Source organism: Mustela putorius, unplaced genomic scaffold, assembly GCF_011764305.1.
Source record: "Mustela putorius furo isolate JIRA1106 unplaced genomic scaffold, ASM1176430v1.1 tig00003867_pilon_pilon_pilon, whole genome shotgun sequence".
Taxonomy (NCBI): Eukaryota; Metazoa; Chordata; class Mammalia; order Carnivora; family Mustelidae; genus Mustela; species Mustela putorius.
In genome coordinates this window covers 24,386,667-24,413,297 of record NW_025422019.1, presented here as the reverse complement: position 1 = coordinate 24,413,297, position 26,631 = coordinate 24,386,667, and the positions used below count along the sequence as shown (strand labels likewise).

At 35.4% G+C, this 26,631-nt stretch overlaps 2 long non-coding RNA genes across 3 annotated transcripts in view; one reads left to right on the top strand and one right to left on the bottom strand.

Annotated features, from left to right (window-relative positions):
• The window catches only part of LOC106006354, an 88,371-nt gene that overhangs the window by 46,231 nt on the left and 15,509 nt on the right, over positions 1-26,631 (bottom strand). The gene's annotated exons all lie outside the window — the stretch shown is intronic.
• LOC106006355 lies at positions 278-25,631 on the top strand. Its single transcript, XR_006602415.1, has 3 exons — positions 278-500; positions 20,858-20,981; positions 22,843-25,631. It is a non-coding gene; the product is annotated as an uncharacterized LOC106006355 (long non-coding RNA).

The following is a 26,631-nucleotide window of genomic DNA, read 5'->3' as shown; positions in this document are numbered from 1 at the left end:
TTTGTAAAGCCCACATTCAAACTCCTTTGTCTCCTCAACATCTAGATTTTGAACACTTCTCAACATCTTTTTTCTCTGAGCTTTCTTTTACCCTTTGAAGAGGCTTCCCTAGGTCAATCAGTCTATCTATCTATCTATCTATCTAATCTATCATCTATCTATCTATCTATCTATCTATCATCTATCTTTGTATTCAGGGCAGTTTCCTAAATATGTGACCTATACAATCTCAAACGGTCCCAAGTTCAGAAGGACCTATGTTTGGCTTAATGTTCTGGTGTCACCATCTTGAAATTCATCAAAATTTTATCTTTGAACTTGTGTTTTGTAAGTGAAGTCCAATGGGACAATGAAACATCCATATCAGCAGAAGAAGATAAGTGCTGTATGTGTGCTTGCTGTTAATCCTTGTCACCCCATTCACATACAGGTTTTGTGAAGTCCCATGAGTACAGAATTCTGTTTGGAATCACAACGCATGAAGTTCAGTAAGACTTAAAGTAAGTACAGAAGAAGGATGTTATGTCTATGACTCTCTAAGTGGGACTGCTGACAGCCTTGAGAGGCCACACTTTAATTTGGTTTTAGTACAGAAAGAAGGTAACAGTGTTCAAAGAAACATGAACAGCTAGACTCCTCACATATTCTTTCTTAGTCTTGTCACTTCCCTCTATTAGCCAACCACTTATGAAAATGATGACATTGATAAAAAAATTGAAAATATTGGGGCAACCCGTAGCTCTTTTGCCTTTTAACAGTGACTTATTAATGATCAAACTGAATTTGGAGAGTATTGATTGACTATACCTGTATCAAAAAGTAAAATAAACCCAGTTGATTTACTCTGTGACCTTTCCACCATTATGGTAAGAACAATATACACATATATGTCCCAGTCATGAAATATGAACTGGGTAACTTCAGTAATTCCACTTATTTATTAAATGCTGTTATTTGCACTTAAAACTGACTTTCTGCAACACAAAGATGAACAGTAATGGTGCTGTTTCCTTGCTTTTTAAATGAGTCCCTGCATTTCCATTTTGCACTAGACATTACAAATTACATAACCATTGGGCATTGATAACCATATCTGTGTTTGTATATATTATATGCTATAATATATAAACAATCATTTAAACTAAATTTATAATAAAATTCAATAATTGTTATATGTTAATACTATAAATACATATCCAATATATAAACATATACATGCACACACAAAAACGCACACACACATATCTTCCTTCATTGCCATGTTGTAGTCTGAACCCTGTGTTGTGTGAATATCCTGTGGTACGTTTAACCATTCCTCTTGTTGATGGACATTTGGGTTGTTTCCAGTTTTTGACTATAGAACAGAAGTTCTCTATAACATTCGTGTACCATTCTTTTGTAAGCATAAATATTTTTTTCTTTGATAAAAATCTGGTAGTTTAATATATAGGGTAGATACATGTTTACATTCATAATAAACCTTCAAATGGGTCTCTAAAGCAGTAGTACTATTTTACACTCCCGTGAGCCATGTATGTGGAATGTGCAGTTACTCTAGATAGTTGCAAACATTTAATAGTATCAGTATTTTATATTGGGGCAATTTTAGTGGTTAACAAATGTCATCATTTTTTGGTTTAATGTGCATTTTCCTGATGTCTATAGAACATGTTGGCATTTGAAAATCTTCTATGCAGTATATCTTTATGACTTCAATCATTTTTTATTAGATTGTTCTCTTATTGGGATAGATTTGTAAAAGTTCCTCACATATGCTGCATAAAAATTACTGGTCAGATATATGTATTATGAATATTTTCTTTCTGTCTGGTTTATTGATTGAGTGCTGGCTATGTGAAGAGTCTTTAAACATTGTGAGATGAATGATTCCACATTTTTTCCCTCAACAAGCATACAATCACTAGCGTTAAAGTGAAGGCCTGCTAGACATTTTTTACGTAAACTAGTAAATATATTTTTGTTTGTTTAGGAGAGTGGACACCTTGTAAAGGCTGTCTCAAGTTCTGAACATTGACACAATTCTTGATTATGTTTAATGCTTGACCGAGCATTATGTTTAAACTGTGACCAAGCTGCTGACTTCTGATTTTCACATAGTTTCTATTTAGGAGTTCGCATCAAAAATTTAAAACTTCTTATCCCATAATAAATTTTGTATCCATTACATGCAATATTTCTGTAGTTTTCATTCATTTATTTGCATAGTGATGAACCTATATACATTGGAATCTCTTGACATCTGCCAAAGATAAGTGAATGCTGGTTTCTACACTTAGGATATAAACTAAAACAGAAAATTTTACATTGAGTTTATTTATTTACCTCAGAGATGACAGATTAAGTAAGGATCATAGGTACTGAAGTCTAGCCACCAGTGAAAGAATATACTTCACAGTTACTCGTGGTGGTCTATTTTTTCTTTCCTGGGAATTGTATGATTTTTACTGTCAGTAATACTAAGAAGATGCTTTGTTTCCCAGGATGGATGGTTATCTGAGTAATAGAAAAAAAAGCATTTTTTAATCCCATCTGAAAAATGATGTTAGTTGTTCCATTCAAACTGGTTTTTAAACAAGATTTCAAAAGTGATAATCAAGAGCCCTCATATGAACAAAAAAGCATTCCCTTTTAACCACAAGGGAAATAAATAAATTATGCCATTCAGTGAAGTGTGAACCCAGAATGTAATTATTAGCATTACCATTTAAATGGCAACTTTGTTGGATATTTTACTGGAAATTTATCTCAACAAAAATAGTCAACATCACTTCTGATTATAGGTTATTAAATGTGTCTATTACACCTGCATACTTATTTTCATTAAATAGGTCACACAGCTTCTAATTTTGTATCTGCAAAAAGTATCTAGAAATGGATGGTTATATTTTATATTTGAGGTATCAAAGTAAGATATGTTTATTTCCCTCAGAAATCACATTTTGTCTCTCTTGTTACTTATTTATTTTTTACCAAAGTTTCATTTTAAGAAACTCTATGCATGTATGATCAATACTGACTTTGTATTAGGATGTCATAGTGAAAGTTTGAGCTCTAGATTCAAACACTGGGTTCAAATTTGACTTGGCCATCTCTTAGCTTTATACGCTGGGCAAGATTTAGCTTCTCTATTCCTCGGTTCTTTACCTCTAAAACAAGGATATTGAATATAATTATCTTGTAGGAATATTTTAAGGTCAAATTCGTTAATTTTAAATGCACAAACACACTAAATTAGTTTGTGTATATGTGCATGTATGTTTATAATGAATTAAAAGATAGTTTAAAAATCCATTCACCTGAAGTAAAAAAAGATTACTGAATACCCTTGGGCTGAAGGAGAAATTGGAACTGCCATTATCTTATACTTAGAATTTAACATAATGAAAATTTATGTTTTATAAGCAAGGGGGAAAGGCAAACCTGATTAGAGATTTGGTAAAGAAGGTCAGCATTGATTCACAAAGAAGTGCCATTGACTTAAAAGAATATGAAGATGCTCTCAAATTCATAATTAGTCAAAGAAAGCCAAACATCAGTGAAATATTTCTTTACACTTTTAGTAAGTAAAAACTAGAAAATTAGATAAAAACAACATTGACAAGGATGTAAACAATAAATTTTAAAAATCTTGTCTTATGATGGGAATATAAGCTGGATCAGCCATTTTGGAAAGTAATCTGTCTATATTTAATGTCTTCTAATGACCCTGAAAAATGAGTTCTAAGTATACATCCTAAAGAAATTCTTGGACAGTACCACAAATGTCCATGTTGAAAATAATAATAGGGGAAATAAATAAATAAATAATGTGTTATTGTGGGCACTATGAAATATTAAGTATTAGTGAAAAACAATAAAAGTTGTGCATGCAGTATCCAATGCTTTAGGACCTTTTCACAGCCAGAGTTACTGATATCCCTGTTAAGGGAAAGGTCTACAAATGCCAAAGAAAAAGCCTCTCCATGACTAAAGAGGGTAAAATCTGGTCCAATAGTCTGATAGAGCTGTACCTAAATTTGATCAATTCACTGGGTATGGAAGCTATTCTTATCCCTGGGTATTTTTGTCATTGTGTAAGGGCTAATTTTTATTTCATCCTTTCCTTGTTTTGGGGAAAATGGACAAATATTGTTGTTCAATAAAAAACTGAAGCTCTGCTGGGAATATTAACATGAAGCAATCCTGGCGGAATTTTTACACTGAAGGAATGAAAACCCACCTTGACTAACAATATTGTAATTTCTGCATGGCCAAGATGCATCCTAGAGGATCTTTGGACTGAATCTAATCCAGGAACACTGGAGAACAGTTCAGTTTGAGTGCACTAAGCAAACCTAGAGGACACACTAATGCTTCAGTGCTTTCTTTCTTAAAAATAAAATTTAAATAAAATGGTAAATGCTTTTATAAATACCATAAGCAGAAGTTGCAAAGAACAGTAGATCCTAGTAATTAAATAAGCAATAGAATCCGTTTCCTCTCCACCTACTTTTGAATTTTTTAACTGACCATTTCTGTTTTTAACAATGACCAACAGAATGTTTAGAACTAAACATACTGCCAATGTATAGATCAATTTTGTTCATTAATTTAGCTTATTTTTGACATTATTTTATCTAATTATTTTCGATCATCTTCCAACTTCAAAATATCCACTTCAAAATTTTAATATCTTTTCTTATTTCACACTTCTCCACAAATCATCTTAAGTCTTATATAGAATAAGGCAGAGCATAGTAAAACATGAAAATAAATAATACAATTAGGATCTAAATAAGAAAATTTAAAACTACTTTAAGAATTGCCTGCTACCAAGGAAACAAAAGCAAAATGAATTTTTGGGACTTCAACAAGATCAAGAGCTTCTGCTCAGCAAAGGAAACAGTCAACAAAACAAAGAGGCAACCCATGGAATGGGAGAAGATATTTGCACATGACACTACAGACAAAGGGCTGATATCCAAAATCTATAAAGAATTCCTCAAACTCAACACACACAAAACAGATAATCATGTCAAAAAAAAAAATGGGCAGAAGACATGAACAGACACTTCTTCAATGAAGACATACAAATGGCCAACAGACACATGAAAAATGTTCATCATCACTAGCCATCAGGGAGATTCAAATCAAAACTCCATTGAGATACCACCTTATACCAGTTAGAATGGCCAAAATGAACAAGATAGGAAACAACATGTGTTGGAGAAGATATGGAGAAAGGGGAACCCTCTTACACTGTTGGTGGGAATGCAAGTTGGTGCAGCCTCTTTGGAGAACAGTGTGGAGCTTTCTTAAGAAATTAAAAATAGAGCTTCCCTATGACCCTGCAATTGCACTACTGGGTATTTACCCCAAAGATACAGATGTATTGAAAAGAAGGGCCATCTGTACCCCAATGTTCATAGCAGGAATGACCACAGTTACCAAACCATGGAAAGAATCAAGATGCCCTTCAGTGGACGAATGGATAAAGAAGATGTGCTCCATATATACTATGGAGTGTTATGCCTCCATCAGAAAGGATGAATACCCAATTTTTGTATCTACATGGATGAGACTGAAGAGATTATGCTGAGTGAAATAAGTCAAGCAGTCAATTATCATGTGGTTTTGCTTATTTATGGAGCATAAGGAATAACATGGATGACATAGGGAGAGGGAGAGGAGAAGGCAGTTGGGAGAAATCGGAAGGGGAGATGAATCATGAGAGACTGTGGACTCTGAGGAACTAACTGAGGGTTTTGAAGGGGAGGGGAGTGGGTGGTTGGGTGAGTCTGGTGGTGGATATTGTGGAGGACACATATTGCATAGAGCTGGGTGTGGTGCATAAACAATGAATTCTGGAACACTGAAAAGAAATTAAAAAATAAGCAAAAATTTTTAAAAAATTGACCGCTACAGTCATAAAATGAATAAGTTGAAAAATGCTAGCTACATCTGTAATGTGCATGGCATGGAGTACAGAGCTATTGAATCACTATTTGTACACCTGAAACTAAAGTATTTATTGTGTCAACTATACTTCAATAAAAAAAGAATTTATAACAGAGAGGATTTTCTCTAAGGAATTGATTTTGTGGGGGGTGGGGATGCAGACAGAATGGGGAGGTAACGGATATTAACAATAGTAGGAAGTCATTACTACCTGTAGTTTGTTGAGACAAAGGGAGGAGGACAATGTTTAAGTGTAGAGTTCAGTACTGTCCAACAGAGGCTGGAATCCATTAGGGCTTTCTGGTGGGGGCTATTGGAGGAGTAGCTGAGGCAAGGGAAGGGGAGATACACTCTGGCTCCTCCTGATCCCTCATTAATAGAACATAGTAAATCTAGGAAATGCAGCCTGTGAACAAAGCAGAAGTCAGAAAGAGCAAGGAATAGATGTGAGGGCAAACAAACCAAGATCATCTTGACCATTTGATAAAAACCACTTCAATATTTCTATGAATTATTCTTTTTGCATTTTTCTCTTACATATAAACAAATAACAATGAAAAAAAGGTCCCTGACATTGGATATATTCCATGAAGAGTTCCCTCCATATTTGACCTAGTATCTGGTATTTATAGACTGCCTTCACTGAGGAAAAATAAATCATGCATAAAGAGAGATTACTTTTATAAAAACATCAGTCCTATTGGATTAGGGTTCCACTCTTACAACACCGTTTAATTACCTCATTAGAGGTCCCATCTCCAAATACTGTCATATTAGCAGTTAGGACATCAACATAGGAATATTGGGGGAACACAATTCAGTCCACAATAGCATTCATATTACTGTGACTTAGCAGTGACTGTAGGCCCTCTGGTAAAGAATCTATGCCAAGGGAGAGAGTGTACATCAAACTAGGCTTGACTCAGCAATAAGATGGAGAACCAGAGAGGAGGAATCATCCTGGTTATATCATGTTGGCCTTACTAACCCACCTCAATTAGTTAACAGCTAATCCTGGATATTTACCCTGGAGAAAAAAGCCAATTTATTTATAAAATCAAAATGAACTTGAACAGCTCCAGGACCAAGCAATCCTATTGTGAAACATGTACAGAAGAGCCACAGAGGAAAAGAGTTGTTGTGTCCTTACCAATTTACAGTAGGGCATCTCAGGAGGCCTGAACTGGGTACTCATTGGTGATGGCATCAATGTTTTGAGTAGCAGTGTTCAAAAATCCAGTAGGGAATGGCCCAGGGAGGGATAGTAGAAAGAGCAGTTGCTTGAGGGTAGCTGTGGCAACAGTCTTGATACAGCAGTAGGTAGGTGGTTTGGGCAGTATTTCTGGCCCAGTAGCTTGCAGGTGACATGAGCTCGCCCAAAGTCCCACAGATATGAACTGGACAGATTTGTGGGTATCATAATACTGAGAACCATAAAGGGTCTGAGAGCTGAAGCTGTTTCTCAGTTAATAAGTTACATCACCACAGTTTTGTGAAGGCTGGCAGAAGACCTAGGACTCATGGGTGGGAAACACAAGACTTCATTACTCTGGGCACTGCAGTCACCATGAGCTTTGAGGTCACATCCTTTCCCCTTTTCCCCTTAAATACCACAGGGGGTGGCCCAGATGTGGGCGTGCAGGGAGTGTCTTTGTGTCACAGCCGAGTATTCCTGGCTTAGCAACTCCAGTCTTTTCAAGGGAGCTCCTAGCCGACCTGTCCAAACTTCATACTGAAGGGAGACATTGTTTTGATTATTCTGATCAGGAAACAAATCTCTCACTGCTCTAGGAGACACTATCTTCCAATTCCCTTTGCTATACTAACATCCTTGATAAGACAACCTCTAACATAGGTGTCAAGGCCTTTTGTTAAGGAGACACGTACTGTGGAGAGTTATCTCCCAAAAGGCATGACACCTCAAGGTTGGCCGTGAGGGGCCAGAGGGGCTGGGGATATTAGTATCTTCTCACTTGTATCTGTAAGCTTAAGACTACCACGTAATACTTACAAAGGTAGCCGTGCAATGCAGTTTTTAAATTTTTCATTTCCTTGGATTAACACTAATTTTTCTTCTCTTAACATGGAATCAGTTCTGAATATAAAATATAAAATAAATCTAAATAGTAATCTATGGAGGAAAGTGAGCAAATAAATGGACAAATTAATGCAGCATGTTCTTTTTGCCCTTTGCACAATTAATATGCCTAGTCACTGAAGAGACTGGGCAATCAGACGTGACAGTTTGTAGAGAAATTTCAAGTAGGAGATGAATTTTCTAGCACTTAATCCTTTGCTTTTTCTTGAATGTGCTGGTCAGGGAAGGAAAGCATTCGTAGTGGTAGCAGAGCCCTTGTTAAAAAGTACATCCGGGACTGCAGAGACTGGTAAGGAAGACTGAGTGTGAAGCTTCCACAGGCCTTTGAGATGTCAATGATGGGCAGTAAATCCCCCTCTGAGAAAGGTGGCTGTTTTATTTGTGTGTGTGTGGGGGGGGGGGGAGTAAAAAGGAAGAGAGCCACTTCAAAATGTCTTTGGTTATAAACGGGAGCAAGTTATGATTGGCTCAATCACATTGGCAAAAATGCAAAAATGTCTAAGCCTGCTAATGATTTTTTTTTTCTTTTAGCAAAATGATTCATTTGGATTTTGAAGGGATTAGGAAGACACAAATTTGGGGATCCTGGAAATGGAACCAAGAGTAAGGAGAGCTGGAATTTCTAGTTTAAGAATCAATTAGGAGGTTAGGGCTACATGAAGAGAGGACTTCTAGGCAGTCCTCTGAAGGTACAGGTAAGGGATAGGAAAAATAATACGGCACAACATTCATTTTTTAAAGTGAGGTTCATTGAAGTATAATTTATATTTAGCAAACATCCTTCTTTTTAGTTCTATAGTTCTATGAATTTTGATAAATGTCTATGGCCAAGTAAACATCACCACAAAGTATCTGACATTTCACTCCATAAACTTTCATGTCCCTTTGTGGTCTATTCCCTTCCCCTACCCCAGCAACCACTGATCTGTTTCTGTCCCTATAGTTTTGGCGTTTATAGTTCTGTAGAGTTTTGCTTATGATATAAATTGGACCATACCTTTTGAGTCTGGCTTCTTTTACTTAACATCATGTGTTTGAGTTCATCTATGTGGCTCTCTGTGTTCATAGTTCTACTCTATGTGTAGCATTGACTATTTGGTTGTTTTCTGTTTCATGCTGTGATTCTTCTTACCAACTTCCCACCCCAGCCCCCAAATCTTAAATAAGTTTTATTAACTTATACATTTTGTTTTAGCCTTGTGATTGCCCTGCCTTGGAGAGCTTTTTTTTTTTTTTTTTTTTTTTTTTTTAAGATTTTATTTATTTATTTGACAGACAGAGATCACAAGTAGGCAGAGAGGCAGGCAGAGAGAGAGAGAAGGAAGCAGGCTCCCTGCTGAGCAGAGAGCCCGACGTGGGACTCGATCCCAGGACCCTGAGATCATGACCTGAGCCGAAGGCAGCGGCCTAACCCACTGAGCCACCCAGGCGCCCCTGCCTTGGAGAGCTTTTGCTCATGTGTTCTGCTTATAGAACATAGCATAGTAGGAGATGGTCACCTAGTTGCTGGGGAAAGAAGTTTGCAGTGAGGGAGATTAAGAATATAGTCATCTGTATTCCCCTTTCTAGCTCATCTTTATGAATTTTCAAGACAGGATTCTAATTCCTGCAACAACGTAAGATCCGGTTTGAATCATTTTATTTAGACCTTCAAGCAAAGAGTAATTTTAGTGCCTAGAGAATTTGGGGCTTCTTTGGTTACAGATGCAATTGGAGGTTTCTTAAAATTGAAATATAATATCCCAAATCAAGTCCAAAGCATGACATTAATCTCTGTCCTATGCAAAGAGAATGGTATTGTCTAGATTTTACTTCTCCTTTTGTTTACTAACATTAAAACATGGTCATCATATTCTTAAGCAAATGTAATAACAAATGACAGTTCAGAATAAAATTTATTTTATTTTATATTCTTTATATTCTTTTTATTTTATGTTTTATGTACGTTAGAACTTGTTATAGAAAATCTTTTCTTAACTTACATATGAGATTTAATAAAAGGAAAAGGAATATATACCAAGATTTCTAGAAATTTAGGGAAAAAAATGAAAAATAATGAGAAACTTATTCAAGTGATTTTATAAATTATCTCTTGTTCATCTCACAAGTTTGACATCATTTCATGTTTGGTAAAAGAAAAATACATATATATTGTACTAAAAACACATATAAACCCTTCTGCCTACTTGTGTTCTCTTTGTCAAATAGATAAATAAATAAAATCTTAAAAAAAAGGAAACTCCTAATTTTGATGTTTTAATTTTTAAAATGAGTTATAAAAAATTTAGCCTCTGATTATAGAGTCAATACTTTGTAAATTGTTTGAAATAAGTAGGATTTTTCTACAATGACAAATGTTTCTACCATTTTAGAATATTCTAAAATAAGATCATACTATTGATAAAACTACCAGAACCAAAGAGTTAATTCCTTCACTTAAGTGTGCCTAACAAAAATAAAAATTACAGCAATCACTCATGGTAACATTGATCACTTAAAGTTGCAAAGGAACTTTGTCTTTATATTTACATTTGATTAAAAAATAAAACTGCACTCCCCAGATGCTACTTTTTTTCCTTTTAAACCAGAATGACATATTGATTTAGGTGCTTAATTTTTAAAACATTTTCTTCTTGAGAAATTAGTCTTCTGTCAGCTTCTCCACTGTACATAGTTGGAATTCAGAGTATTCTGCCTAAGAGACAGCTTTTGTCTTTTATTGTATGGTCTTCAGCTGTGAGAAAAATTGTTGCTTGCTTTTCTTTGCAATCATTTCTTTCCAAGTAATCCCTTTCCTTTATCTTCCTAATACTGAGTAAGCATTATATTTCTATAGTATTTTTTCAAACTATTTTATGTTTTGCTACATTGATTTTCTCTAAAGGTCATATAATATACTCATTAACTATGTGCTATTCTTTGTTCCACATGGCAGCGCGAACTCAGTTTAGGTAGGGCACATACTTTGAGATACTCTTTCCAAAGCAGGCCTGCATTTTCTTGGATTCTGCTATACTGTTTCACCCAGGTTCCAAGTGACAATGAGTCGTTTTCTGGTTGTTTTGTTCAGGATTCAAAGGGTACATAGGAGTGAAGGTAAATTTCCAAAGGGAGGTCAAGACTTTAACCGCCTTCTAAATAAGTAATCACCTTCTAAATACTTCTAAATAAACATTGTAGATGCTTATTAAAAAGTTGACTGATTTTCAAAAAATACTTTCCCAAGAAGATACTGGATCATTTTATACATATCATTGATTTAATCGATGAGCACTTCAATGATTATCCCTAGTTTACAGATGAGCAAACTAAACCTGAAAGAAGTTAATATCACACAAAGTTTGAGCAGTTACGAATTAGCAGATTCTGGATTCATCCATGTAAACTGCTTTTGAGCCTGTATTCTTAAACACTTGGCAACACTGATTCTCCAAATAGTAAGTATGAATGGTGAAGATGAATCACTTTTCCACAAGAATCATCACTTAAAAAGTAAAAAAGGCCAACAACACATGCTAATATTTTAACCACAAAAACAAAGAAAAAAGATTCCATTGTATAACTCCCCCCCCCCTTTGTTGTGTGTGTGTGTTTCTGCTGATCTTGGCATTTTGACATTTTTGGTCACCATTTTTTATTTGCTGACTTTTCATGACTAAATTTAGAGTGACTGTATATCACCCCATGGGATTCCTGGTGGGAATTTTCTGCTTCTTTCATTGTTCACTTGTCCTGTGGATCTGAAATCTAACGTTAAACTCATGGGCAGCTCATGTAGAGCTCTCTAGTTAGGACATCTCAGACCATGAATCCATTGCTTGACAGGGAAACACTGAAATACCTCTCCTTTTATGCCACCTTGTTGGTGCATTTTAACACTCAAAAGATGGGGGAGGGGCCATCTTGATTTATTTTTAGTGTTTTCAGTACATTGCTGTGTCTTATTTTCTTAGTGGTCACTCAGGATAATATAACATACATTACATGACTTAGAGTCTACTGGTATTGATGTTTTATCACTGCAAGTGAAGTGTAGAAATTTTACTTCCATTTAGATTCCTTTACCTTCCCTACTTTTATAATATCATAGACTTTGTTGTTTCTTCTACATATATTAAATGGCACATCAAATAGTATAATTTTTCCTTTAATCATCAAATATGTATTAAGACTCATCAGAAGGATAGTCTGTTTTATTCAGCTTTATTTTCACCCATTCCAGAGGTTTTTTTTTTTTTTTCTGAAAGAGTAAACCTTCTTCTGTGATAGTTTCCTTACTGCTTATAGACATTCCTTTAGTCATTTTTAAATGATTTGCTAGTGACAAATTCTCTTTGGTTTCCTTCATCTGAGAATGTCTTCATCCTGAAGGATATTTTCATCCAATGCAGAATTTGCAGTTATTTTTGTTCAGCACTTGAAAAATGTTGTGCCACTTTTTTCTGGCCTTTACGGTTTCGGATGAGAAATCCTCTGTCATTAGAATTGGTGTTCTTAAATAAGCAGTGCATCATTTCTCTCTGCTGCTATCAAGATTTTTTCTTGCTTTTAGTTTTCAGAGGTTAGATTATGATGTGTCTTGTCCTGGATTTCTTTGGGTTTATCTTATTTGGGGTTTGCTCAACACAACTGCACACAGAGAAATGCACATATATATACATCTAGGTGTAGTCACATATCTCCTTGAAAAGGAAGACCACAGTTCAAGGGTACTGAGTTTAAAGACATTGTGGGTTTAATTTTCAATCTTTGTAAGTCACCCAATTAAATAAGCTCCAGTAAATCAATAGCCTGTAAATTCAAAACTAGTCCAAGCTGAAAATAATAATTGCATATGCACTACTTCTGGATCACAAATGATTCTTTAAGCATACAATTAAGCTCTAATATAGATTTTACAAACAAGTTCTAAATAAGTTGAGAAAATTTATCTGCAAATGAGTATTTGATCTGAGACTAATATTATAGTTTTGTAACTTTAAAAAATAATCTAGAGAATTTATTAAGAAAGGATATCTTTTGGAATGAATCAAAATTTATTTTTTGAAACTACTTTCAAAACAAAATTGAAAAGCAATACTTTTGTATGTAGTTGATGGAATTTTCAGGTCCATATATTCAAATGTAAAAAATGTGAAGTTTCTTTATATTTCTAATAGAACTTCACTTAGTTTTTGTACAGCATTTCCTCTATTTGTAGAAAAATAATCTACTGATTCAAAAGAAACTCATGGCTTCTAGTGTTTTCTTGATAAATATTTAATCAGTTCAGTAACTTTGACCTTCACCTTTCCTACTATTTTTGCCATATGGTAGTCTAAACTCAAGATCAGGTGATAAATGACACACAGAAGAGAGTAAAGGAAGAGAATATAAAGATGGGATTATTTACAGAGTGTGGGTAAGTTTAAGGAGTATCAATAGGGAATGATGAATCACTAAGGGATTTGGAGAGGGAAAAGCTGTTACTATCCCTATACCTAAAGAAACAATAGGAAAGTCAATAACTGGAACCCACTGAAAATGAATAGTCATATATCATGGAAAAGAAGATAGTCATAGCCAAAGTCTGTCTTGTGAAGAACAGATATAGTGAGATGAGTTATGGAGGGAGGAGATGGAGAATGTAATTAAATACCTTGACCTATCCTTTTCTCTCTCTCTCTCTCTCTTAACTCTTGTCAGTGCTTTTTATTGTCCAAATCCAAGGATGAGCCAAATGGCAACAGAGCCCAAATGAGATGGTCAATACAAGTAAGCCTCTAGGTCCAAGGCAATGCAGAATAGAACAGATCTCGAGAGAGAAATGAGAAATTTCAGTAAAGGGCTCACATATTATTCTCATATAGAAGAAAAATATCTCTTCCTCAGATCAACAAACATCTTCTTGGCTTCTACCATGGTGTATGATTCCCACTGATTTTTAATCATAACCTCCTATTCCATTGTTCAAATTTTGGGTCCTGTGCCTTTGGGGTCCTATCACTGTGAATATTTAGACTTCCTGAACCTTTCTCATATCAAATATACAGTCTTTAGACATCTCTCTGCTCTTCTTGGGGTGGAGGTTGAGGATCATTCTTGTGATTCTCTGAGTGCAAGAAAATTTGGGGGGCAGTAGGGATCTCTATATGCTTGTTCCTACTCTGACATTTATTCTTGGAACTTTCTTCTTGCAGGCTCCAGTATAAGAAACTAAGAACTCGGGACGCCTGGGTGGCTCAGTGGTTAAGCCGCTGCCTTCGGCTCGGGTCATGGTCCCAGGGTCCTGGGATCGAGCCCCGCATCGGGCTCTCTGCTCGGCAGGGAGCCTGCTTCCTCCTCTCTCTCTCTGCCTGCCTCTCTGCCTACTTACGATCTCTGTCTGTCAAATAAATTTAAAAAAAAAAAAAAAAAAAAAGAAAAGAAACTAAGAACTCAGTCCTTCAGTTAGTTTCCCTCAAACTATTGGTATTTGGTCAACTACTCCTGACCCTAGCAGAAAGCCTGGGGAGTAAAAACCAGTGAGGAAGGGTCAGGTCTCATTTTGTGACTTCAAAGTTACCTAATTTGCTCTCACAGTTCTCTTTTCCCTTTAAACTATGTGTCTTAGTTTGTAACCAGAAATTACTCTTATACAGTCTACCACCATCAATTTTTTTTTTCATTTTTGTTTATGGTATAAACGATGTGCTTTGATTTTTGGAGAAAACACAAAAGTAGGAAACTGCGATGAAACACTGAAACTTTTTTCAGGGAAACCTGGGTGATAGTGTCAGTTGAGTGCCAGGCTCTTGGTTTCGGCTCAGTTTATGATCTAAGGGTTATAAGAAGGAGCCCCACATCAGGCTCCACACTCAGCATGGAATCTGGTTGAGATTTTGTCTCCTTCTCCCTCTGCCCCTCCCCTGTTTGTATGTTCTCTTGATCTTTTACATAAATAATTTCTAAAAAAATAAAAAATAAAAAAATAACCCACAGTTCCACAGTTTTTTCAAACAGTTAAGCTATTCAAATCTAAAAGTGCCTCATTTTAAGACTACAGGATGAGCTATGAGTTTTTAAAATAGCCTCTCAAGAAGGTCAGTTGGTTGTTTAGTTTTCACTTGTGCCCCCTACTTCCCAAACCCCATCTACACATGCAATGGATGCCATTAAGTTAATAGGTAGATCCAGGTGTTAAGAAAAAAAGCTATGGAAAGAAAATCAAATCTGTTATCATTCCACAATATTGTTGTGTCAAATAGGTTTACTTTGGCAAGTTTTACCCTTAGAATTGCAGAATGGTATACAGATTAAAATCTACAGGGCTGAAAGTGCTTAAAGTGATGTGACTATTTTTCTAAGAATTGATTCTGTAATAATGGAAGGATTTAAGTACATCACCACTTTACTTGTACACCAGTATTGTACCTTTAAAAATGAATTAATAATAGTATCTGCATACATCTTCTGAATAAACATTATGAAAATATTCCTGTACTACATAAAATCTTCTCAACACAATAGGTTCAGGAGAGACTTTGGAATACTACAAAAAAATAATGTTTTTATAGTTTCATCTCTTTTGAAATCAATTTTACATTTTACTTTGCTTTAAAGTGATTGTATAGAGAAATAAGTCAGGAATTATAGATTATTGGACCACAGTAATAGAAACATAAGTTACAACTGTATTTGTGAAAACTATTCTCAGAGAATTTAAATGTTCTATTGAAATTACTTTTCTCAGCAAGGTAAAGAAGAGAAGGTCAAAGCATATTTATATTCCAATGCTTATAGGAGCAAAGCAAACACAGTATACTGTGGTAAACAGGACCATATAGGGCAAGGTTTCTTATAATTACACTACCACTTTCTGTTCCTTGTTACCTTGACTACAGATCATCTTCCTAAAATTGTTAGTTAATTACAAGTAAAAACAGTCTCAAAAAATTTAACAAGTTGATTGCTAGTCTTTCAAATGTAACTACTTAAGTCCCCAAAATGTGTTTGTAATGGTTTGACTACTACAAATATAAACTATTTCAAATACCATAGTTTAAATGTTAAGTATTTAAACTATGTGAATTATGAAATATGTTAGTTCATCTAAATCATATCTATGAAAGGATTTACCAGCTTTCTACCAATTATTCAACAATATTCATAGGTAGCAGGGTGTTTTCTATTGAATAGAAAATATTTTGGCTATTTTTTTGCTATAGTATATGAAATTAATAGTCTCTCTTTCATATTTGACCTATCTTATTCAAACACAATTCAATAATTGATTTTTTTTGCAATAATTGAGAGAGCTTCTTCAAATTAATGCACTAAGCTATCCTTAGTTGAAACTCCAATCCCTTTCTCCCAAAATTAACCAATAAAGCAACAAATCAGACAATTAGAAAAACCAAAGGCATAATTGCCCACTGCATAAACAACCATATAAAGTAATGGTTAAATAAATAAGCAGTAATATCATGATATTCTCCAAATCCTAAGTAAGAGCAATGCCATTCCTAAAGCTAAGTCATTTGGAGAGATTTGAGCTTTCTAAAAATCGGTTCTATATAGATATAGATGATAGATATAGAAATCTAACTATAAAGATAGATTTAGAAACATGTGTTTTTTATGTTTATTTGCATGTGTCTAACCTCAGGGTTTTACTGAGTTATTTCATTTCCATAACAAGTTTGAAGTGACAAAGTTATAGTGATGGAAAGCACAACAGTGAGTGTAAGACATTAGAGGTGGAAAAAGGAAATGGTTATGAAAGAGTAATATGGTAATATGAAGGAGGTTCTCTCTCTCTCTCTCTCTCTCCCTCTCTCTCTGTGTGTGTGTGTGTGTATGGTAATGGAACAATCTCTATCCTCTGTATGGTTTTGTTAGCCAAATCCATATATGTGACAAACTTTCACAGAGCCATTCTCCTTACTCAGTGTTCACATACACAGGAATATATGCAAAACCTGAGAAATTCCAATAAAGGTTTCGAATTGAGTTAATAGTATTGTCCCAATGTCAATTTTCATTTTGACAATGTACTATGGTTATATAAGGTATTATCAATGAATAAAGTTAGAGGAAGAATCTCTGCACTATTGTTGCAATACCTTGTGAGTCAAACTCTTTCAAAATAAAAAGTTAACTTATAAAATTGACCTAGGAGTGACAGAGAATTTTGAGTTAGCAGAATGGTCATATAAAAGGTATTATAGCAGTATCTTATGTTTAAAAAGCTAAGTAGAGAACAGGTAGATATAAAATGGACCCAAATCAAACTTCTAGAGAAATGTCTGAGACAAAAATGAAAATGAGATAAAAAATACAATGCATTTTGTAATTGTACTATGATAATGTAAGAAAGTATCTTTATTTTATGAAATTACTAGTTTGAAATTATTTTAAAACTTTTAAAAGAGATGGGATGCTTGGTGGCTCAGTTAGCTAAGCATCTGTCCTTGGTTCAGGTCATGATCCCAGAGTCCTGGGACTGAGCCCCACATGGGGCTCCCTGCTTAGAAGGAAGCCTGCTTCTCCCTCTCTTTCTGTGCTCTCTCTCAAATAAATAAATAAAAATCTTTAAATAAAAAAGAAACAAAACAAAACAAAAAACAAAACATTTTTAAAAGGGAAAAAAAGTGGGCCTGAAATTAGTGCATAATTTCCCTGGTCAAAGGCTACCCAGTATTCTTGCCAGAACAGCACGCTGTCTTGAAGTATCTCCCTTTCTTTTTTCTTTTTAAAATTTAATTAGGTTCCTTCTCTTACATTAGATGACTTTATCTCAGTTTATATTTTCACTGAGAAGACATGAATCCATATACAAACTGAAGTTTTTCAAGCTGTCATCTCCCTCTTATATAAGATAAGAATAATAGAAATATGCTGGCTTCATATATTCTATATTACTAATTCAAATGAATGATCTAAGAAATTTTAGTAATTTATTGAATTGCTGATCTCCTGGTAAGCTTGTCTGATACTATAAAATCTGAAAAACTGTTTCTGAACCATGAGTAGAAATCTGGTATTGGTGGCAAGGAACTATATGACTTCATGACAGCACTCTCCTAGAAAATGTTAACAAATATGACCCACATGATGGGGTACTTCAACAGAAACCTCATAGTATGTTAGACTTTAAGTAGATTTGTTTTAAGGACATTAAATTCAAGATGTGGTTTCATTTTATGCCACATTTTGAATAAAATGTTATTTATAAGGTTTGTTTTCTGTTTTTTTAAATTGTGGCCATTAAAGGGAATAGAATTTGACTATAAATAAGTTCCTTTAAAAATCACACAGCGGGGGCGCCTGAGTGGCTCAGTGGGTTAAGCCTCTCCCAGGGTCCTGAGATCGAGCCCCACATTGGGCTCTCTGCTCATCAGGGACTCTGCTACCCCCCCCCTCTCTCTGCCTGCCTCTCTGCCTATTTGTGATCTCTGTCTGTCAAATAAATAAATAAAATCTTAAAAAAATAATCACACAGTGTGTTTCAGGCATTGTTCTAAACATTTTATATTCATTATCTTGTTTAGTTGAATTAATTCTTTCAACAGTGATATTCTTGGCCATCATGAAGTTGAAGAATCTGAGGTTAGAAACAATAAAGTAATTTGGTCCAAATCACATAGCTAATAAAGGGAAAAACTGGGATTTAATCAATGGTCTGTCTGAAAAGAAACTCTGCCATTATTGCATACACCTATGCTTCTGTACTCTGAATGAACAGTTCATTTGGATGTGCCATAGGCAGACTCAATCAGTAGTGTTGTTCAGGAAATGCTGCTGAATCCTAAATAAAATCCTCAAAACTGAAGTTTTTGTGCATTTTCACTAAATAGCAATCCATCTCATATTCCCTAATTCTGATTAAAGCACAGTCAACTTTTTTTTTTAACTTTTATTTTTTAAAATTTGTTTTCAGTGTTCCAGAATTCATTGTTTATGTACCACACCCAGCTCCATGCAATATGTGTCCTCCACAATATCCACCACCAGGCTCACCCAACCTCCCACCCCCATCCCCTTCAAAACCCTCAGTTAGTTCCTCAGAGTCCACAGTCTCTCATGATTCATCTCCCCTTCCGATTTCCCCCAACTCCCTTCTCCTCTCCTTCTCCCTATGTCATCAATGTTATTCCTTATGCTCCATAAATAAGCAAAACCTTATGATAATTGACTGCTTGACTTATTTCACTCAGCATAATCTCTTCAGTCTCATCCATGTAGATACAAAAATTGGGTATTCATCCTTTCTGATGGAGGCATAACACTCCATAGTATATATGGAGCACATCTTCTTTATCCATTCATTCATTGGAGGGCATCTTGATTCTTTCCATGGTTTGGTGACTGTGGTCATTCCTGCTATAAACATTGGGGTACAGATGGCCCTTCTTTTCAATACATCTGTATCTTTGGGGTAAATACCCAGTAGTGCAATTGCAGGGTCATAGGGAAGCTCTATTTTTAATTTCTTAAGAAAGCTCCACACTGTTCTCCAAAGAGGCTGCACCAACTTGCATTCCCACCAACAGTGTAAGAGGGTTCCCCTTTCTCCACATCTTCTCCAACACATGTTGTTTCCTGTCTTGTTAATTTTGGCCATTCTAACTGGTATAAGGTGGTATCTCAATGGGGTTTTGATTTGAATCTCCCTGATGGCTAGTGATGATGAACATTTTTCATGTGTCTGTTGGCCATTTGTGTGTCTTCATTGGAGAAGTGTCTGTTCATGTCTTCTGCCCATTTTTTGACATGATTATCTGTTTTGTGTGTGTTGAGTTTGAGGAATTCTTTATAGATTTTGGATATCAGCCCTTTGTCTGTAGTGTCATTTGCAAATATCTTCTCCCATTCCATTTGTTTTGTTGACTGTTTCCCCAAGTCAACTTTCTAATCATACTAGTGAAATGTAGCAGGTCATTAGTTTTGATTTGCTTTTTTTCCCTTGGGACCTCTATGTAACCCGTGCTATCTTCTATGGATTCTGCTTAATTGGTAGCTCTTTTACTTTGCACTTTCTTTCTTTCCAAAACTTTCATTTTCTATCATTCTATGATTTCTGTTTACCTTGCTTTTTCCATGTCTCCCAGTATTCATATTTTTTGTGTTTTTTTGACTAATTGGGTTTTATTTATAGTCATATTTTCTTTCCACCAAACAAATATCCATAGACTCATTCTACTAGTCTGGAAACAACAGCATTTATGTCTTACTTCAGTGGTTACCACTAAAATGTAATATGCATACTTAGATTTAGGAAACTCAAAAACCATACAAAGGTCTTAGAAAATTTATTTTCAGTTGCTTCTCTTTTACATGTTCTTAATGTCTTGCTATTTTCCTTTGTTTAAAATTTTCTCAGGTTTTTTAAATTACACTCCATATTAGTCATTAAACTATTATTGTTGTTTTATACTGTCAACCCTCATTTAGATTTGTTCATATTTACAATTTTCTTGTTTACCATTCCTTTTGTCTTTCCTTCCAAAGCGTCTTCCGAAAAATAGCCATTTGAATTGTTTCAAGGTGGGTCTGTGCTGCCTTTCTATTTTTGTTTGTTGTTGTTTTGTCTCATTTTTAATGAAAATTCCATGAGGTATGTATGTGGCAGGCAGTCTCTAGGTGATCTCTGCCTCCTGGTATTTACACTTATGTAATCTTCTCCCCTTGAATATGGACTGTACCTAATGTATCTCTCTTCTAACGAGTAATACGGTTAAGATGATGGGATATCACTTCCAAAATTAGATTTACCAAAAGTATGTGGCTTCCATCTTGTCACCTTTTCCCTTATCTCTTCATTGCTCACTCTAATGAAAGTCAACTGCCAAGTTTTGAGTTGCCCCAAGCAGAGGACCAACAGCAAGGAAGTGAGAGACATGCAGTCATTGAAGAACAGAGACCCTCAATCCAGCAGCTTGAAAAAAGGTCCTGTTGACACCAAGTAAGTGAAGAAGTCATAGTGTCCACTACAACTTCATTCATAACCTACCTAGAATATCTTTTGAACTCCCATACCACTTTACACATTTTTCTTTTTTTTTTTTTAAGATTTTATTTATTTATTTATTTGACAGAGATCACAAGTAGGCAGAGAGACAGGCAGAGAGAGAGGAGGAAGCAGGCTCCCCGCTGAGCAGAGAGCCCCCGTGCTTGCGGGACTGAGTCCCAGGACCCTGAGATCATGACCTGAGCTGAAGGCAGAGGCTTTAACCCACTGAGCCACCCAGGTGCCTCTACGCATTTCTTTTTTATGAACTTCTCACTTTCAATCATACATTAGATTTGTGAGGTGCACATATCTTAGATCTCTTAGTAGATTCTAAGCTCCATTAAGGTCAAGATTTATTCATTAATTTGTACAAAAACATTTACACAATACAAATAAAAATATTTAAAATGTTTATAGAATACTTGCATATTCTTAATACTACTAGAACAAAATTTTTAAAAAGAAAAGGTAAAGAAGGAAACTAAGAAAGTTAAGAATAAAAACCAGGTAGAGTGAAAGCAAGAACAAAGCCAATAATCCCAGATAATTGTCTATAATGGGGGGATGGGACTCCAGTTCTTATGTTACCTAGTTGGTGAGGGCCATGTCCTATATAGATAGATAGACCTGCATGAAAGATACAGAATATTAGGGAAAGTTAATTAATCAATTAAAAACTGTCACTATTTACTCTTTATCAGACATTGTATTAATCATGCAATATTAATTAATTGATTAATTTATTTATTTTAATCATGCAATATTTAGAATACCTTTTTCATTGAAGAATCCAGTATTTAATGGAGGAGGTAGAAAAGTAAAAATCTGAGGGTTGCCAGGGGGAGGGGCAAGAGAGAGGGTGGTGGGGTTATGGACATTGGAGAGGGAATGTGCTATGGTGAGTGCTGTGAAGTGTGTAAGCCTGGCGATTCACAGACCTGCACCCCTGGGGCTAATAATACATTATATGTTTATTTAAAAAAAAAAAGGTAAGAAAATCATTATATTGCATTGTGATTTATAGTTATAGAGTCACTGGATTTAAAGAAGGCATTAACAACACATAGTAGGATCTGAAGAGTTGAGATTTAAAGAAGGCTGCCAAAATTTATTTATTTATCCAGATGAAGAAAGGAAATAAGGAGAAAGAATAAGAAATAGTATCATAAGCAGAGGAAATAGCAAATGTGAGAGCACAAAGCCATAGGAGACTAAATTCTTATAGCTCTTATCATGTTACATGACCATATGGGAAAACAGTCTATGCTCAGGTTATAATGAGCAAAGAGAATTAAGTGGTAAGATTGAATGTCACCAAGGACAGCATATAGCAGACATACTAAAGAGTTTGGACTTTATTCTGATGGTTATTGATGCCACTGAAATAAAAAGTTAGGTCAATCACCTAAATTCTTGTTACTTAACAGTGTGATCCATGGAACAGCAGCAACAGTATCACCTGAGAAATTGTTAGAAACGAAGAACCTTGGGCCCCACCCCAGACCTATGAATCAGAATCCCAGTTTGCAAATCACGGATCACAATGCTTTGCGACTCCTAGATTTTGCAGACACTATTTGTGCCTGCCTAACCATAATTTCTGCCCTATGGCTCTGGCTAATGAGAGCCCAGTTTCCTTAGGTTGAGTCAAAATTTGTCTGAATCTACCTTGATGTTCTCATTCCCTTTGCTAGTAAGTAATTTCAGGTAAGCATATAATCTAGTCTAGCCAATGAGATGTGAAGGATGTACTGAGTGTGTATGTATGAGAAAATTTTCCCTGATCTTAAAGAAGCACTTTTTCTACTTTTAGATGACAAGGTGATGTCTGCAACTGCTTTACTCGTAAAAGGTATGAGCTGAAGGATCAAGGTGACATTCTGAAGTCGAATGAGCAGAAAGTTTCACAGAGTCTACGTCCTTGATGATATTGCTGAGCCCCTGAATTAACAATCTAGGAGCCAACGTACCCTTGGACTCCTGTGATGAGATAACAGATACCTTCACTGTTTAAGCCATATTGTCCATATTGTCTTTTACCAAAATGTCTTTTTTCACTTTCAGCCAAATCATCCTAACTGATAAAGATTCTAACTGATATAAGGTCAGGTTGCTATCTCAATCATTTCTACCAAAACCTCCTTCCTTTTCTTGTGCCTTTAGAAATTCTCAAAAAATGGCTGGATGTGGTATAAACATGTTTCCAAAATGACTATCTGTGATTTCTGGTTTTGTCTCTCTTTACCTCTGAATCCCAGGACATTAGTATGTCTGCTAGTTCTGCTAGTGGTCCTATGCATTTATCTCTGGCTATATCCATCACCATTCAGAGTTATAAATTTTTTCCTGTTGTGAGAACTTTTAAGATTTACTCCCTTAGCAACTTTCAAATATACAATACAGTATTATTAACTATAGTCACCATGCTGTACATTACATCCCTAATGTACATCCCTGTACCTTATATATAAAACCAGAAGCTTGAAAAGGCTTATTTCTTTAAGTGTTTGACTAATAAAAGGATATACCTAGCTTTAGAGATCCTGAGATTCATACTGACGTAATTACATAGGGTTTTACTACAAGGCATTCATCCTTACAAGGGTGCATAGATAAGTTTGAGGGTGGGGCACATAGCTGGATTTAAAGGACTCAAGTTTGGCTTCTCCACACATCTCAAAAAATAGCTAAGAGATATTAGCAAACACTTGTCCCTGCTGTTGGATAGAGTCTATACTGGTAAATTCATTCTTTTCTTTGAGATTTTCTCTCTGGGTCCCAGCTGGTACTTCCTAAAATCAGGTTACTATGTGTTCTTCTCCATTAGATGTGACTGCATAGATCTGGATTTTTACTGCAGACTGTGTTCAAGTTCTTTCTTGTGAAGACTCCATGTCCTGGCAGCTCAAGGGATGTTGCTTGACTCCTGCTTGTGTGCTCGGGTGTTATATGCCCAAGGGCTATTTAATACCATGAACAGAGTTGCTGTCATTGTGAACAAGCAAGGAATTAGCCAGGTAATCAAAAGATTTAAACAAGATAGATAAAATAATAAATCTGTGCTTTAGATTCATTGCTATAGTATCATCTTGAAGGACGGAATAAATATAAAGACTGGAGGCAGAGGGACCAGGTGGATTACTGTCATAATCCTGGTGAGAAATAATGAGAGCTTGAATTAAAGCTAGAGCCTTAGAAGACAAAGCAGAGAAAGCCAACATGAAAGAAATTTTTATTGTCAAATTAAATATTGGGCATGAGGAAAAGGAAAAAAATCCAGAATGTTCCCAGACTTCAGTATGATTTATATAAATTTGCTCTCTACCTCTTGTCTCCAGAAAGTTATGTTTAATTAAGAGATGGCACTGGTTTAGGATACTGTATAGAGATAAGTTGACCTCAGTAACTCAATGTGCAATTTCTAAGACCAAAAGAAAACAGAGTCATGCTAAGGGGATCATTTTAGGCCCTAAATAAAATAATGCAATGAAACTAAATAAGCATAATGCATTCTATCTGCCCTTTCTACTCTGTTTGGCTCTTCAGGGGAATATTTATTTGTGAAGGAATGCTAACATATATTATGCTGCAAGTGTTTACTTCTAACACATACTTATGTCCTCGTAACCTATACCATAATGGGAGAAGAGAAAAGGTTGTGGAAGCAATGAAAATGTACAAAATTTGTATGCAAGGCTCATGTGAATTTTACAAGCCAAGTAGATTGTCCATAGATATGAGGGTCTAAAAATATTTCAAAACTATTTCAGTATGGGATAGTTTGGAGTTTCACAAATGAACCAGAATAAGTCTTCACAGGTAAAAAGAGTTTCGTTTCTTTCTTACAGCTGTGCACTAAAGCAAACAATTATGTCAGTAGGAAAAAAAAAAAAAAAAAAGTGTAGAAATTTCAGATCTACCAGATGCTGATAAAATTGATTGGTATTTGTATGCTCACCTCCAGATGCCTATCGTAATGGTGTTACAACTAGTGTTCAGCCCATTTCTTAAAGGAAAAAAAAGTCTACTAATCTAAGTGTTGATGGGGCTCATTGTTTATTCTTCCTCTAGAATAACTTAATCATTAAAAAAAAAAATCATTGTGCTTTCTCAAATCAGGATGTGAGAATTTTTTTTTTTTTTTTTTTGCCCAGTGAATGGAAATTAAAAGCTGATTGAAATTTGATAATTACTCCCTCACTCTCAACTTGTCCTGATAGTACCCCTCCTAACGTGTGAAAAAGATTTTTAGTTTCAGAATAGATCATCTCATTCTTCCCTCTGCTATGACAGGTTTACCAAGTGAGCTTGTTATTATTTCTCTTCGCATCATGACACTTTGATTTAATCATTCCTAAAATGCAATTGTCTGAGGTGAATCTGGAAGAGATTTTGCAAAATGTTTCTGAATTTGACCCTTTGGGGCTGGAAGCTTGTTTTGTCATTCTTATCATTCAACAATGGATCAATCTCTTTGAAAGCAACAATGCATATCATGTACAATGTACTTGTTGTATTTGTGATAGTCATTAAAATTCTGCCCTTTGAACTGAGATATTCCCAAACACATGTAGTGTTAATGCTTTACATTCAATAAATTCTGTGAACTTTAGCTTATATAATGTTATTATTTATGCACATTTTCCATTTTCAGAAATGTGCTATTCTTGGCTTTCCACATTGCTTGTCAGGATTTTAGAGGACAGTCAAGAATCCCCTTGGACTTATTCTAGCAGTGAGAAGGAAACTTCCCTAAAGGGAGACCCGAAGCTTTACTCTCCATTAAGTAAATCCCTGTGGAGTGAGAAATGGTGATTGGTAGTAGCTGACCAGGATGCCTTGAATTTTTTCAGTCACTGTTTCCTGAATACACAGATTCCTTTAGCTGAGTGCAAAAGACTGAGTATTTCATTTTGGCCAAAGGTACCAGTCATAGTGGGAACTGGCTTTTGAGAAATAGCTTACCCCTAGAGAATGCAAGGAAAGCATATCATGCGCTTACCGTTTGTGAAAATGTACCTTTCGAATTCTGTGTTGCTAGATTTTTGTCTCTGGACATTTTGCTGGTAGCTGCCCTATTGCCCTTCAGTATTGCAAGTGAGGAAAAAAAAAGAAAGTAAGTTTTTCTCTCTCTTATTAGCACATTAGGTATATTCAGTGTTGTGCTGCTGGGTTTTATAGTTCTCATAGGCAGCCACACATCAGTCTCCAGGGACCAGAACTAACAAGAGGAACCCTGGAATGGCTGTTAGGATCCTCACCTTCCTTCTCTCCTCATGCTAGGAAGGGGCTGGCCAAAAACCACAATCCCATGGGAAGATTCTCCCTTAAAACCATTCGAAAGAGTCGTGCTGTTTTTATCACTCTTCAAACCAAGGTTGAACCAATGACTCCGTATTTATTGTAGAAGTGCATTCATTCACCTTTGGTTGTGGTTCATAATGTCTTTGCACATGAATAAATGTTGTGCTCTTGGTTCAAAGAGTAACCAGATCTTAAAGGTAAAAGTATAAATTAAGATGTGTCAGGAAGTATTGGATTTTTTCTGAACTCTAAATGAGATCATAAATAACAGATGAAATGCAATGGCTTAGAACTTCAG